Here is a 12,905-nt window from a genome sequence, read left to right on the forward strand (position 1 = left end):
ATCATGGGAGCAATTAATTAAAAACAGCAGCCTCTTACCTGATGTCTTCAGGATGACTTTTAATTACACTAAATGCCCTACTTTTCCCAATGAGGATATTCTGTAAACCTGCACATGGTTTTCCCCCACTGCCCTTACGGACAAACACTGTGTCCAGCAGGACTGCTGCTGCCTGCCAGCCCAAATCCTTTCTCTGGGACAAAGCCTGCCATTGTGTCCCCCATGCAGCCCCACTGATCTTTCCCAAAGGGCCTTTTAGAACATGTGCACACTTATTTCCATTCCCTGATGTGCTGGATGCAGTAATAGCCAGAGAACCATGGTAACTTGCCTGGACTCAACGCTGTCTAGTGTTCTCTGAAAGCCGTATCTGGCAGCTGGACGCGTGCGTGTGTGTGTGTGTGTGTGTGTGTGTGTGTGTGTGTGTGTGTGTGTGTCTAGTTGGGGGAGGGCAATCTCTGGTGCTTTTGTTGGAGGGTGAGGAGGGAATAAAGAGCTTGAAGAAGTGACAAGGTGTCAGTGTCCTCCTGACTCAGCTGTTCAGGAGCCTAATCCCAGCCCACAACTGGATGTCTAAGGGATTGAAGGAGAACATTCCTCCTGGCTAATTTCCAACTGTTTCCACATGCACTTGATAAAGTTCCATGTGATTTTTTTTTTTAATGTCGCACCTGCTCTAGCAATCCCAAAGCAACTTTTTTCCCCCTCCATTATACTCTACATCTGTTATTTTGCTGACATGGAAGCTAGCATAACAATTAGATTCATTACTTGCCCAATAAGTTGATTCCAGCTAAGCTTAAAAGACATCAGTGTATTCTTTGAGCATTTACCCAATGAGAGAACACATTTTACAATCCTGTCTAAGAAGGATTTTTTTGAGTTAGACCAGTGACATGTCATTCATATAAGTTTGTTTCATTTAAAGGTGATGATGAGATGAAGTTAGAAAGCCTGAATGATGGGTAAGACAATGAGAGGTGGCTGGGAATCATTTTCAATTTCTCTTAAGCAGAAGCAATTTTGGGAAGGTCCTTAAAAAGTCCTAAATTTTCTGCTTTCAGAACAATTTTAACAGATGAAGACCTTGATGGGGTGACAGTTGCATTTTTTTCCCTTCACTTCCTCTCAATAATAAAGATAAAGAAATAGGTTCTTCTCTAGAGCTGAATTTATTTTTTAAGAATGAAAAACACATACTTTAGTTGGGGCAGAGATGGGTAATGAAGGAAGGTAATTTGAAAGTAATTTGGTTCAGCCCTAGACACTGTCTTTGTGTGTGACCGTGTGGTGTACAGTAAAGTTTCACCAAACAGAACATCTTCTGAGAGAGAGTAAATAAACTGGCTAAAGGGATGCTATGGCTGGAGGTGCTAAGCCCCCAAAAGAGATGCTGGCAGTGGAGGTGAAGAAAGTTCTCCCAAGTGGGAAACTTAAATTGACAGGATAAACTTAAGTATACCAAAACACAGCCGGGGGCTTCCCTGGTGGCGCAGTGGTTAAGAATCCGCCTGCCAATGCAGGGGATGTGGGTTCGAACCCTGGTCTGGGAAGATCCCATGTGCCGCGGAGCAACTAAGCCCGTGAGCCATAACTACTGAGCCCATGCGTTGCATCTACTGAAGCCCACGTGCTCCAGAGCCCATGCTCCGCAACAAGAGAAGCCTGTGTGCCGCAATGCAGAGTAGCCCCCGCTCACTGCAACTGGAGAAAGGCTGCACGCAGCAACGAAGACCCAACACAGCCAAAAATAATAAACAAATAAAAATTAAAAAAACAGCCAGTTTATATAGTTCAGACTCTAACTTAGAAATTATTTCTGTCTAAAAAGTTTGCCTCAAATTTTGTTTAAGAAACATTGATGAAACTTTTTAAATAGAAATATTCTTATACTTAAATCCTATACAACAAATATAATTAAGCACCTATTATGAGAAAGAATTGTGCTAGTGGCTGCAGGGAATACAGATGAATAAGACAGAGCCTTCTTGCGGTGCTTCTAGGCTAATTGCAAAAAACAGCGATAAGAAAATATGAAACCTCACCCCAAAGCTCTATTTCAGGGCAAAAGAAGGTAGGTCCCACAATTAACATGTATTTTAAAAGGTATTTGAGCTTTAAAATATAGAAAATGTACATTTTGAAAAATGGATAGAATTCTAATCCATGAAAGGGTACTCCAGGTCCAGTTAGCAGGACGAGTTAAGACTGGAAATGTCTAGCCATGTTATTTTTTCCAACTAACTCACAGAAGTCTAGTATGGAAATGTAACTTTAACAGTATGATTAGCATATATATATATGAATATATATAATTTGTATATGTATGAATGCATTCATATATGTATTAATTGTAATCTGAACCAGATTACTATATATTTATATATATATACAGTTTGTATATGAAATAATTTAGAAGACTATCAATGAGGGGGAGAATATTAAAAGAAATGGTTTGTTTTCCAGGGTTCTGGGAAAACCTCTGGTGTACTTTGCCAATTGTAGGTATGAATGTTTAAAAGTATGAAACATGGGAGTTAGTTACAAAGTATTTATTTTGCATGCATTCTTTGAACAAATATCATCGAGCACCTATGATATAAGCTATGTCTAGGCACTGGAGATACAACAATGCAAAAGCCTCACTCTTCTGAACCTAAAGTTCTCATGGTGAGACGTAATAGACAAACAAATAAGTAAATATATGATACGTCAGATGCTGATAAGATCTATGGAGAAAAATGAATTAAGTAACGGGGGAGGATGGTATTTTACACAGGTGGTCAAAGAAGATATGCCATTCTAACAGAGACTTGAAAGAAGTAAAGAAACCAGCCAGGCAAAGATTTGGAGGAAGGGCATGCCAAGCAACAGGAACAGGAAGTGCAAAGGCCCTGAGGCAGGAGCATGCCTGGGGGGTGACAAACAACTTTGAGACCAGTAAGGCTTGAACAGAGTGGGACAATGGGAGAACATTAGGGGATTGAGAGCTGTAATCTGGGAGTAAGATAGGCCTTTGAAGTCATTATAAGAACTTTTACTTTGACAGGAGTAGAGACATTGGATGCTCTTAAAGTGTGGGGCACCATGATCTGACTTCCATTTATATAGATGCAGGTGACTTGGGCCAAGGTGGCAGTGGCAGAGTTTGGAATATTCTGAAGAGCCAACAGGATTTGCTAATGAACTACAAGTGGAGAGTGAGAGAAGGGTCAAGAATAACTTGGAGGGTTTTGGTTTAAGCACCAGGAAGGAAGGAAGAAAGAAGGGAACAGTGGGAAAGCCATAAACCAAAACTCAATCACAATCTCCAAAGCTGGCCCCCACATTTCTCAGACACTCTGTGACAGGTGGCAGTTTTTCCAAGGAGTTGACGGCGGTCAGACTCCGGCATGGCACCGTTCACACAACTGCTGCATGGTATGCGTCCACATGCAGGAAACCCACAGGTCTCAAAGGGCAAAAGCTGAAAAGGCTTCCTGCAAAGCTTTGCTCATAAAGGAGGAGGCCAGATGCGTTCTGAATTTTCAGTCATTTCACACACTGTGGGTTAACAGACCATAAAGTTTTATTTTTATGAACTTTGTTTTCTAGTGGGGGAAGAGAGGGAGATAATGAACAAATAGTCAAGTGAATATATGATATGTCAGATGTTACATGGCCACTTGGGGATTATTTCTCAGCTAGCCCCATATACTCTAGAATAAGAAAACATTTCCTTTCTCAGGACTGAATTAACATCTAGACTAGAGCTGTCCAATAGATATATAATGCAGGCTACAAGCTTAAGCTACACAGGCATTAAGAAGGAAAAGGAAATGGGTGAAATTAATTTTAATAATATATTTTATTTTACCCAGTATATCCAAAATTTTATCATTTTTGCATGTGATTAATATAAAGATTATAATATTACATATTCCTTTTCATATTAGATCTTCAAAACCCACTGTGTATTGAATACTTAGAGTATGTATTTTATATTTACTCAGACAAGTGTTCAGTAGCCGTATGTGGGCAGTAGCTACCATTTTGGACAGCATAGATTTAGATTTGGAGTCAATTCTTCCATATTTAAAAATCACAAAGAATGATCCAACTCTTTTTAGATCTGGATAGATTCTCCTCAGGTTATGTGTATACAAAAATATACATCTACAAAAAGTTTAGATATATTTAGATAGAACTGGACATAGCATTGCATTATTCGTCAAAGTTAAGGTTTAATTGACAATCACTAAAAACCACCAAATGGAAAAAAATACTTTCCCTTCTCTGAGTTTCCCACTTTGGGGAAATATATTTCAATCAGAGGAAGGAGGAAGTCTTATTTCAGGGTCAGTGTGTGTGTGTGTGTGTGTGTGTGTGTGTGTGTGTGTGTTTGTGTACACATACTCACTGGCACGTTTGTTTATGCATCCCTGTGTTCTCTGGAAGATGAGGGGCCTTGCCGTTTAATGAAAGTCATAAGGCCATGGAAGTATCGGTAAAAATCCTGGCCTTAGCGCACAGCAGAGTACAGCTTCCTGACTGCCGTCCCAGTGTGGAGAGACCAGAATAATTATCTACGATAAATAAAAGCTATTGAACATTCTTGAAGTAGAAGGATATATTCCTTCTGAAAGAGAATGAGTCTTGAAGCTCTGTACCTATAATCATTAGCTATAAAGAATTATTTGTGACCAAGTTTATATACCTATATATATATTAGTTACGATACTAAACCCTAGATTCAGTGTATATAGTTGTCCACTAGGCATTAAAGGATAGAAACCAAATATATATTCTTGGCACATGGGATATTTAATGCAGTGGAATGGTTAGCCTTAAAAACAGACAAAATTGTAATTATTATTTTGCGAGGGGAATGCTAAAATACAGGATCTAGGAAAGTAGGTGGAGTGGGTAGAGGGAAAAAACCCAAATGTGAGAAGGTAATCAGAGAGGGAAGTGAAAGGACAGGAAAGGCCAATGTACCCTACTTCGCTCTTTTGCCCAGAGATCAACCCAATCCCAGGGCACTCTTCCCTGTAGGCAGTCCCCTAGGCCAACCCTCCTCCCAGCAGAGAGGACAGGGTAAGAGGGAATGCGGGTGAGCTTATTTCTCACACATTCCACCAACTAGAAAGTCACCCGGTTGTGGACATCTTTGTGCAACAAATGTGTCATAGAGAAGCTTATCAGTCTTGTTAACGAGGTAATGGAGCTGCTCAGGGCAGGAGGAGAGCAAACATTTGGGATCTATTCTCTGCCAACTACTTTACACATGACATCTCAATGAACCGTCACTTATTTATTATTTATATTTGTATTCAAATGTTTTAAGTTGCAGAGATGGTAAATGAATATACGCTCATTGTAACAAGAAATTATGTATGAACCCAATGTACACATGAGACCGCTGAGATTCAGAGAGGTTATGTGGTAGAGGATGGATTTGAAACTAAGCTGTACCTCCTTATCTTAAGAGTCTCCTGAATGACTTAGCTAAGCTATGGATATTTTAAGGTGGACTGAAAGTAGGGCGTAGAAGAAGGGCTACTTTTGTAGAATGAGGATAAGGGGCGAAGGGCCGTGAAGATGGGAACACCAGTGCTACTTAGACCATATGCTAATGGCCAGGTCCTTCAGGCTTCCTGCTCCTGGCTTCCTTGTGCATGTGTCCCGGTAATAATCCTTGCTTGTTTCGTGGATTGAAAGAGGTAATAGAAAGGAGTTTTTACACTGTATAGTAGTATATGTTAATACTGCTAATAATAATGGAGAATGTTTGGCGTTCATAAGGGTGAAAAGTGAAAGTGGAGGCTTTGGACAGCTGTTGGGCAATGTGTAATTGATATCTCAGGGGGAGAGAAAAAACACCCCCCAAAACTGAGAAGGAAGTTGGGAGTTACCAAAGATACACATCTCATACTTACCTGTGTTGCCCCAGTCCTTGTCATTTATCTTACAATTTTTTTTTTTGCGGTACGTGGGCCTCTCACTGTTGTGGCCTCTCCCGTTGCAGAGCACAGGCTCCAGACGTGCAGGCTCAGTGGCCATGGCTCACGGACCCAGCCGCTCCATGACATGTGGGATCTTCCTGGACCAGGGCACGAACCCATGTCCCCTGCATCGGCAGGCAAACTCTCAACCCCTGTGCCACCAGGGAAGCCCTCTCTTACAATTTGTTCACCAGATTTGTTCTCAATTTGTTCTCAGTTTCTTGATTGAGAGCCAGATGGAACCAGCCCAGAATGTGGTGTTAGGATTCACTGCTAAAAGATCATTTATCAGCCAAGAAGATAAAGGATTTCTGGGAAGACAGTTTAAGCCAGTGGGGTCAATGGCATGGCCATGTGCAAAAAGGAAACTTCTGTCAAGTTTCAGTCATTTGTTCTTCTTTGAAAGTAAGTTATTTTTGAATTGGGTATCTGTAGATGTGAGGACACGTTTATGTCAAGCTGGAAGAATTTTGAAAACATTGTAATGTACTTGATTATTGGGAGAATCCACGTGGTCAGCTGGAAAGAGACTCGAAAGTAGGAAAGTGGTCTCATCTCAGCTTTACCACTATCCGGCTATTTTTTTAAAAAATTATTTATGCTTCTTTTCTTTGATTTCTAATGATCTGACACTGTTCCAAAATTCTATCCTGTTAGTTCTCTGTTTCTGATGCTGTTTTTAGATTGCTAAAAACAGCTAAATATTTATATCTAAGCGTAGAACCCTCTCCTTCCCAATAGATTCCTGAGGAAATCCAAATCTTAGTGGACATATAGTGAGAGAGGTAGAGTTTTAAGGCTTCTTTTCTTTTCTTTCCTTGGCATTTTGCCTGATTTTTTTTGCAGTACGTGGACCTCTCACTGTTGTGGCCTCTCCCGTTGTGGAGCACAGGCTCCGGACGCGCAGGCTCAGCGGCCATGGCTCACGGGCCCAGCCGCTCCGCAGCATGTGGGATCTTCCCGGACCGGGGCACGAACCTGCGTCCCCTGCATCGGCAGGCGGACTCTCAACCACTGTGCCACCCGGGAAGCCCTTGCCTGATTTTTAAACTTCACTCTGATTTCTTTAAAGCTGTGGTTATTGTTCTTGCTGGCATGGAACACTTATCGTGAGCCCTGTCATTATTTCATGGGAAAAAAAAAATTAAGCACCTGGATGCCTTCTAGAACTTCTCTGATGAGACTCTAATAAATTTTACCCCGTTTTCCAATCTGACAGCAGTGCTCTTCAAGGCTCCAAGCCTTTGTCTGTGCTGTCCTGTTTCCTGGTTAGTATCTATAATCCTCTCCATCCTTGAAAACCAATCTCAAATATCACTTCCTCTGTAAAGCCTGCCAGAGAACTTCCACTTTTGCATTCATCACATTGCACCGTAATTGTTTGTTTACACATCTGTTTCCTCAACTAGACTCAGAGCTCCCTGAGGTCGGAAATCTCTGTCTTGTTCAACTTTGCAGCTTCCTGTTGGCTGCAGGGAAGTCCAGAGCCAGAAAGGTGGCCCACCCTTAGCAAGTATGTGACCCTTCAGGGAAGGTTTCCTGCCTCCAAGTTTGCCCCTTCTTCTTCTTCCCTTGGCCTTATCTATCTTATGTACTTCTAATTCCTGTTATCTGGCAGCATTGTTTATATCTTAGTAAATCATCTGAAAAAAAATTTAAACTTGGAGGGTTTAATAAGGAAAATATTCATCTGTGTATTCCTAGGGCTTAACATACCACTGGTACCTGGACAGTACTAAGATACTCAATAAATGTATGTTTAATACACAACAAAATAACAGCAGTATTTGAATGTTACTATGGACTAGGCAGTTTATGTGTATTCACTCATTTAATTTTTCCAACCTAGAAGCAGAAACTGTTTTTATCCTCATTGTACATGTAAGAAAACCGAGGCTCAGAAAGTTTAAGCAATTAGTACAGGTTACACATTTTGAAAGCGGCAGGGTCAGTATTCAAACAAAGATGATATCACAGGAAGAAGCTAATTCATTTCTCAGTTGAATCATTGCCAGGATTTCATAAATGAAAATTATGCATATTAATTGAATACGTAAGGACCACGGATGAGGTAAAATTTTGGGTTCACATACGAAGCATGTGTGGTGGGTTTTCCCTTTAATTTACAAGCCTATGTTTTATGGGAGTTGGGAAAATATCACCCAAGGGCTGCTATGCTCCTCGTATCTCAGGGAATATCGACAACAAGAGGCACAGAACTGAGCCACAGGAGTCTGTCTCCATAACACGTGTGCCCAAAGCAGCCTCTGAACCCCTTGAATGATGCAAAAAAAGTGTGGAATCAGCAGCAAACTGCCTAATCCTCATTTTAACCTGGGCCGTGCAACATAAAACATGTACCTTCAGTGATTTCTTAACTGACTGACTGAGTCATTCCAGGGATCCTGAGTTCCAGGGCAAGTGGGCCTTGCTGTGGAGAAAAGGCAGTAAGAGGAAAATCTCTTCCCCTTTCCTGCCCTCTGGGTCAACCTCCTTATTTCTCCAGCCTCATTACACGTTCTTCCACTTTGAAGTCCCCACTACTGTTTCAAGTCAATATCACTAGACTAGCTCTGTGCCTCAGCTCCCTCCTCTGCAAGATGAAGACAGTAATAGTCACTACCTCCCAAGGGAGGAGTAGGGAGGCACAGGGTGCAGTGAGATCTGTGTAGGGGCTGGAGGGGCGCCAAAGGAAGGAAGGGTGAGGTGGAAACACTAGTAGGGAAGCTCAAAAGATAAATGTGAGTAAAACAGAGGATGGATGGGGGACTGGTGGGAGAGATTTGGGCTATTTCAAGTAAGGGTTCTGACTTACAAGAAACCAGAGGAGGGTGGGCTGATTCCAAAGCCTGTGCTCTTTCTCAAGCAGCAGATGGAGAATGTGGCTCCTGTTCTCCTGATGCAAGTGAGACCACCACGGGAGTTGCTGGGAGAAAGAAAAGCTGACTATAATGCCAATTCTCAGCTAACAACCAGATTGTCACCCCTACTGCCTAGACATTCTCAATCTGCCATTGGTACAATGACATCATTATATAAGACTACACACATTTGAGTCACTCCTTGTATGTTTTTCTATGATGATCACGGATTCTGATCTGTGCATTTGTATATCTAATATTGTATTCAGAAGAGGGATGAATCTTCTACCCAGTACCGTAGATTAAAAAAAAGCAGAATGATCCTGAGTCACCCTTAGGTGGGGCAATGTTGGCTAATTTGTCACTATGCTGATGAGACATTCCCTGATGTAAAACTGTAGTCATAGACCTAGGAAGGACCTTGAAGGTCATATAATCTCTTTCTTGGCTTCTCAACCATAACAGACAGATAAGGAAATTAAAGCCCAGGCAGTGATTTGAGGACTTGAGTAACTGGGTGTTTCCATTTCCAGCTCTGTTGGCCATTAGTTGACCAGCTGACCATAGATGAATCTCTTAACCTTTAAAACACTAAAGCGGTAATTTCTGAGTGCAATGCATTTAAAAATCTTTTAATCTTCCAACCCTGCTTTGTAAACAGTGAAGGACATGGACACATGCTCTAGAAATGGCTTTGCTGTTTCTCCAGTGAGACAAATTTTCCAAAATACCATCTTCAGGTCGAGCAGACTGAGTTTGAAGGCAAGGCCAACTACATCATTCACCTCAGTGGCATCCACCTGGAATGGAGGATTTTAACTCCAGGGGAAAGATAGATGGTGACAGCCTCTGGCGCACACACACAGTGTACTGTGGTTATATCTGAGATGGATGGAAAAGCCCATCTGATCAAATTTACCTTGGATATATACAACCCCCAGACAGTCATCCATTTTAGGTAACGAGCTAAACTTTTCAAAGAGAAGCGTCTCTGGGAAAGTTAACTCACTGTAGTTAACTTTCCCAGAGATGCTTCTTTTTGATAACCCCTCACACCTTCCTGTGACTTTGTTGGATGCAGATAAGAAGAACAATCTTATGTGTGACTGAGGAAAGGGCAAGCTGCAGTGGGGAGTTGATGCAAAGGCTCTGTCCTCCCCAAGGGCATCCCAAGGAATAACCTGATTATTTCAGGGAAGAGAAAGCAAGATTAAGGGAAAAAAGGAGATTGGAGAAGAATAATGGCCAAAGAGCTATTTTGCTATTTCCTAATGATAAAAATAGGATTACTGAGTTAGATAGGAAGAAACACCTTATAATTACATATTTATTTTTAGTTTTTTCTCCTACTTCTCTTCCCCCTCTTTCTTCTTCTTAGGAGACCTAAGTTACCATTTTCTAAGGAAAATCTCTGAGTCCCAAGTGACCAAAAGCTTTGCTTTGGCTGAAAACATGCATAGAGGAAGTTAGTTATGAGTTCTAGCTTCTGAGGACAAAGACATTTGTTGGGGCCTCTTTCATGCAAAAATGATTGAAATTTTTTCCCCCTATTTTGAATAGATTTAAAAAAGAGCTTTATTGAGATATAATTCACATATCATACAATGCACCCATTTAAAGGATATTGGGTTTTGGCCTATTACATTATTTTTTTTTAATTGTAGCAAGATATATACATATATGACATAAAAGTTGCCATTTTAACCATTTTTAAGTGAATATGGAATGCAGACTTTTTAAATCATCTTTTACAGGGGAATTCTGTGACTTATCTCTTGCTTATAAATATGAATCTGAAAAGAAAAAAATATTGGAATATAGAAGACCAGTTGAAAAGACCTGCTAACATGGACTCTTCTGTAAACGAACAGCAAGTTATTAACTGTTCTTAGGAGACCCCATCTGTGGCTCCCAGAGGCCTTGTAGATCCCAGACTCCCCCCAGCACCATCTGCCCAGAAATACTGCTCCAGGGTCATTATCACAAAAAGGTAAGTGTTCAGAAGGCGAGGGTTTCTCACATCTTCCCAGCAACTCTGGCTTGTTAGAATGTAGAGAAAGCTCTCCAGGTGATTCTGATGCGTGGACCTGGCTAAGAGCTGCTCTGTCATGTGGTTCTGTTACTCAGATTGTTGACTGCCATTATCTGAGGCTTCCTTGGTTCAAGATTTCACAGTAGCATCATTTTCATGTTTTGTCCATGTTTTTGGTTGAAAATAATAGTAGCTAACAATTCCTGAGCACTTCCCAGGTGCTGTCTTAAGTGCTTCACATACATCATCTCTTGTGATTCCCACAACAAATCTGAGAGGAAGAGGCCCTTATTATCTCCTTTACACAGACAAGGAAATTGAGGTTTGGAAATATCTAGTAACTTTCTGGCCTAAAGTCAGGTCATATAGCTGGTAAGTGGCAGAGCCAGGACTCCAACCCAGGCCCCAGCCCTGGTGAATAGAGACGCTAGGCCAGGAGGACAGATCACAGTAAGGTCCTTGAGTTGTTCCACGTAAGCCCCTGCTGTGGAAAGGTCTCCAACATCAAGAGCTGAATCAGGAAAGCTCTGAGCCAGGCCAGCCCTGAAATGATATTCCTACCCTCCAGGGGCTTTCAGTCCAGGGCGAGAGAGTACAAGGTAGGCTCTAATAAGGTCTATAATAAAGCTACCAATAAAGTAAGTTGGGGAAACTTTTACAATTTAAATTTCTTAATAGCTGGATGCATTTTTGTCCTAGATACAATGATATGCAATTGAAACGGACCAGGGTGAAAAGATACACACTATGCAAATCATTTTTTAAAGCTTCTTTTGTATTTTCTGATACTTCCTACTATAGTAGCTGCTGAGCTAAGAGGCCTCCAAGGTCCTGCACTAGCTTTGAGAAAACGATGCTTGCTTCACACCCAGAGCAAACATGCTGGTCCTTCCAGTGCTCTTGTAATTAGTCTGTTTACTCGGAACACTTGAGCCGAGTTTACAGGGCCACTAACTAAAGCCTCCATCACTTAAGGGCTGTGTACCTCTCCAGGAGAGATGTCAATTACTGCTTTGCAAATTCTATCAACTTCTTGGCAAAATGGCAGTCAGCTGTCAATGTGAACACAAGGTGAATCATGTAACTCAAGAAAGGTAGAGGAATTTGCAAAAGCAAACTTCCAAAGAGCTAGACATGCCTGCGAGCATTACAGCCTTTGGTTCCTTCATCTTTCACATCAGCCAAGTACATTATGCTCAAAAAAGATATTAATCCTTTTTAGGTCCCTGACCTTTGTATGCCTGTCTAACTTTTCTCTTTTTGACATTGTTTGCCTCTATCTTTAAAAAGTGCTGAAGCATAAATGCTATTCTAAACTGTGTTACTTGTGAAAATACTTTTAAAATTATTTTTGCAGCCAAAAGTAAAGTAAAATAAATTTTTGCTTGTGTTACTTAAGTATGGATTTAGAAGCCAGGGGTGAAAAAGAAATAATCCAGGATAGGTATTATGTGTTAACATAAAATGGTTAGGTTAGCAGAACATCAACATCTGTGTTTTTCAAAGTGTGGGCCTCACACCACCTGCTTCAAAATCTCTTTTAAAAAACAAACAAACAAACAAACTCCACCCAGGACTACCTGAACTCAGCTCTCTGGGATAACTATCTGCATTTTTAATCAGATTCCCATGATTCAGTAGTGTATTGTGGATTTTTCTCTTCTTTTCTGATTATAAATGACATGCTGGAACATTCACAGTTCTGGCCGGTCACGTTTTTCCCAGTGACTGTGCTTGCTGCCACAGTGAGGGTTCCTAACTTTTTGTCATGGACTCCACTGGGAGTCTGATAAGTCTATGACTCCTTTCTTAGGATACCATTTATACATGCATAAATAAAACACATAGGATTACCAAAAATCAATTATACTGAAACGCAGTTATCAAAGGAAAAATGTAATATCTGCCTTTTTAAATGAATATATAAAATGATAATACTGAATGGTAGATGTAATAACTACCAACATTTCAAAGCTGTGATGAGCATAAATGAAAATTTGATAGCCTTAACAATTGATGTATCTGTGA

This window comes from Pseudorca crassidens, chromosome 13 (genome assembly GCF_039906515.1).
Source record: "Pseudorca crassidens isolate mPseCra1 chromosome 13, mPseCra1.hap1, whole genome shotgun sequence".
Classification (NCBI taxonomy): Eukaryota; Metazoa; Chordata; class Mammalia; order Artiodactyla; family Delphinidae; genus Pseudorca; species Pseudorca crassidens.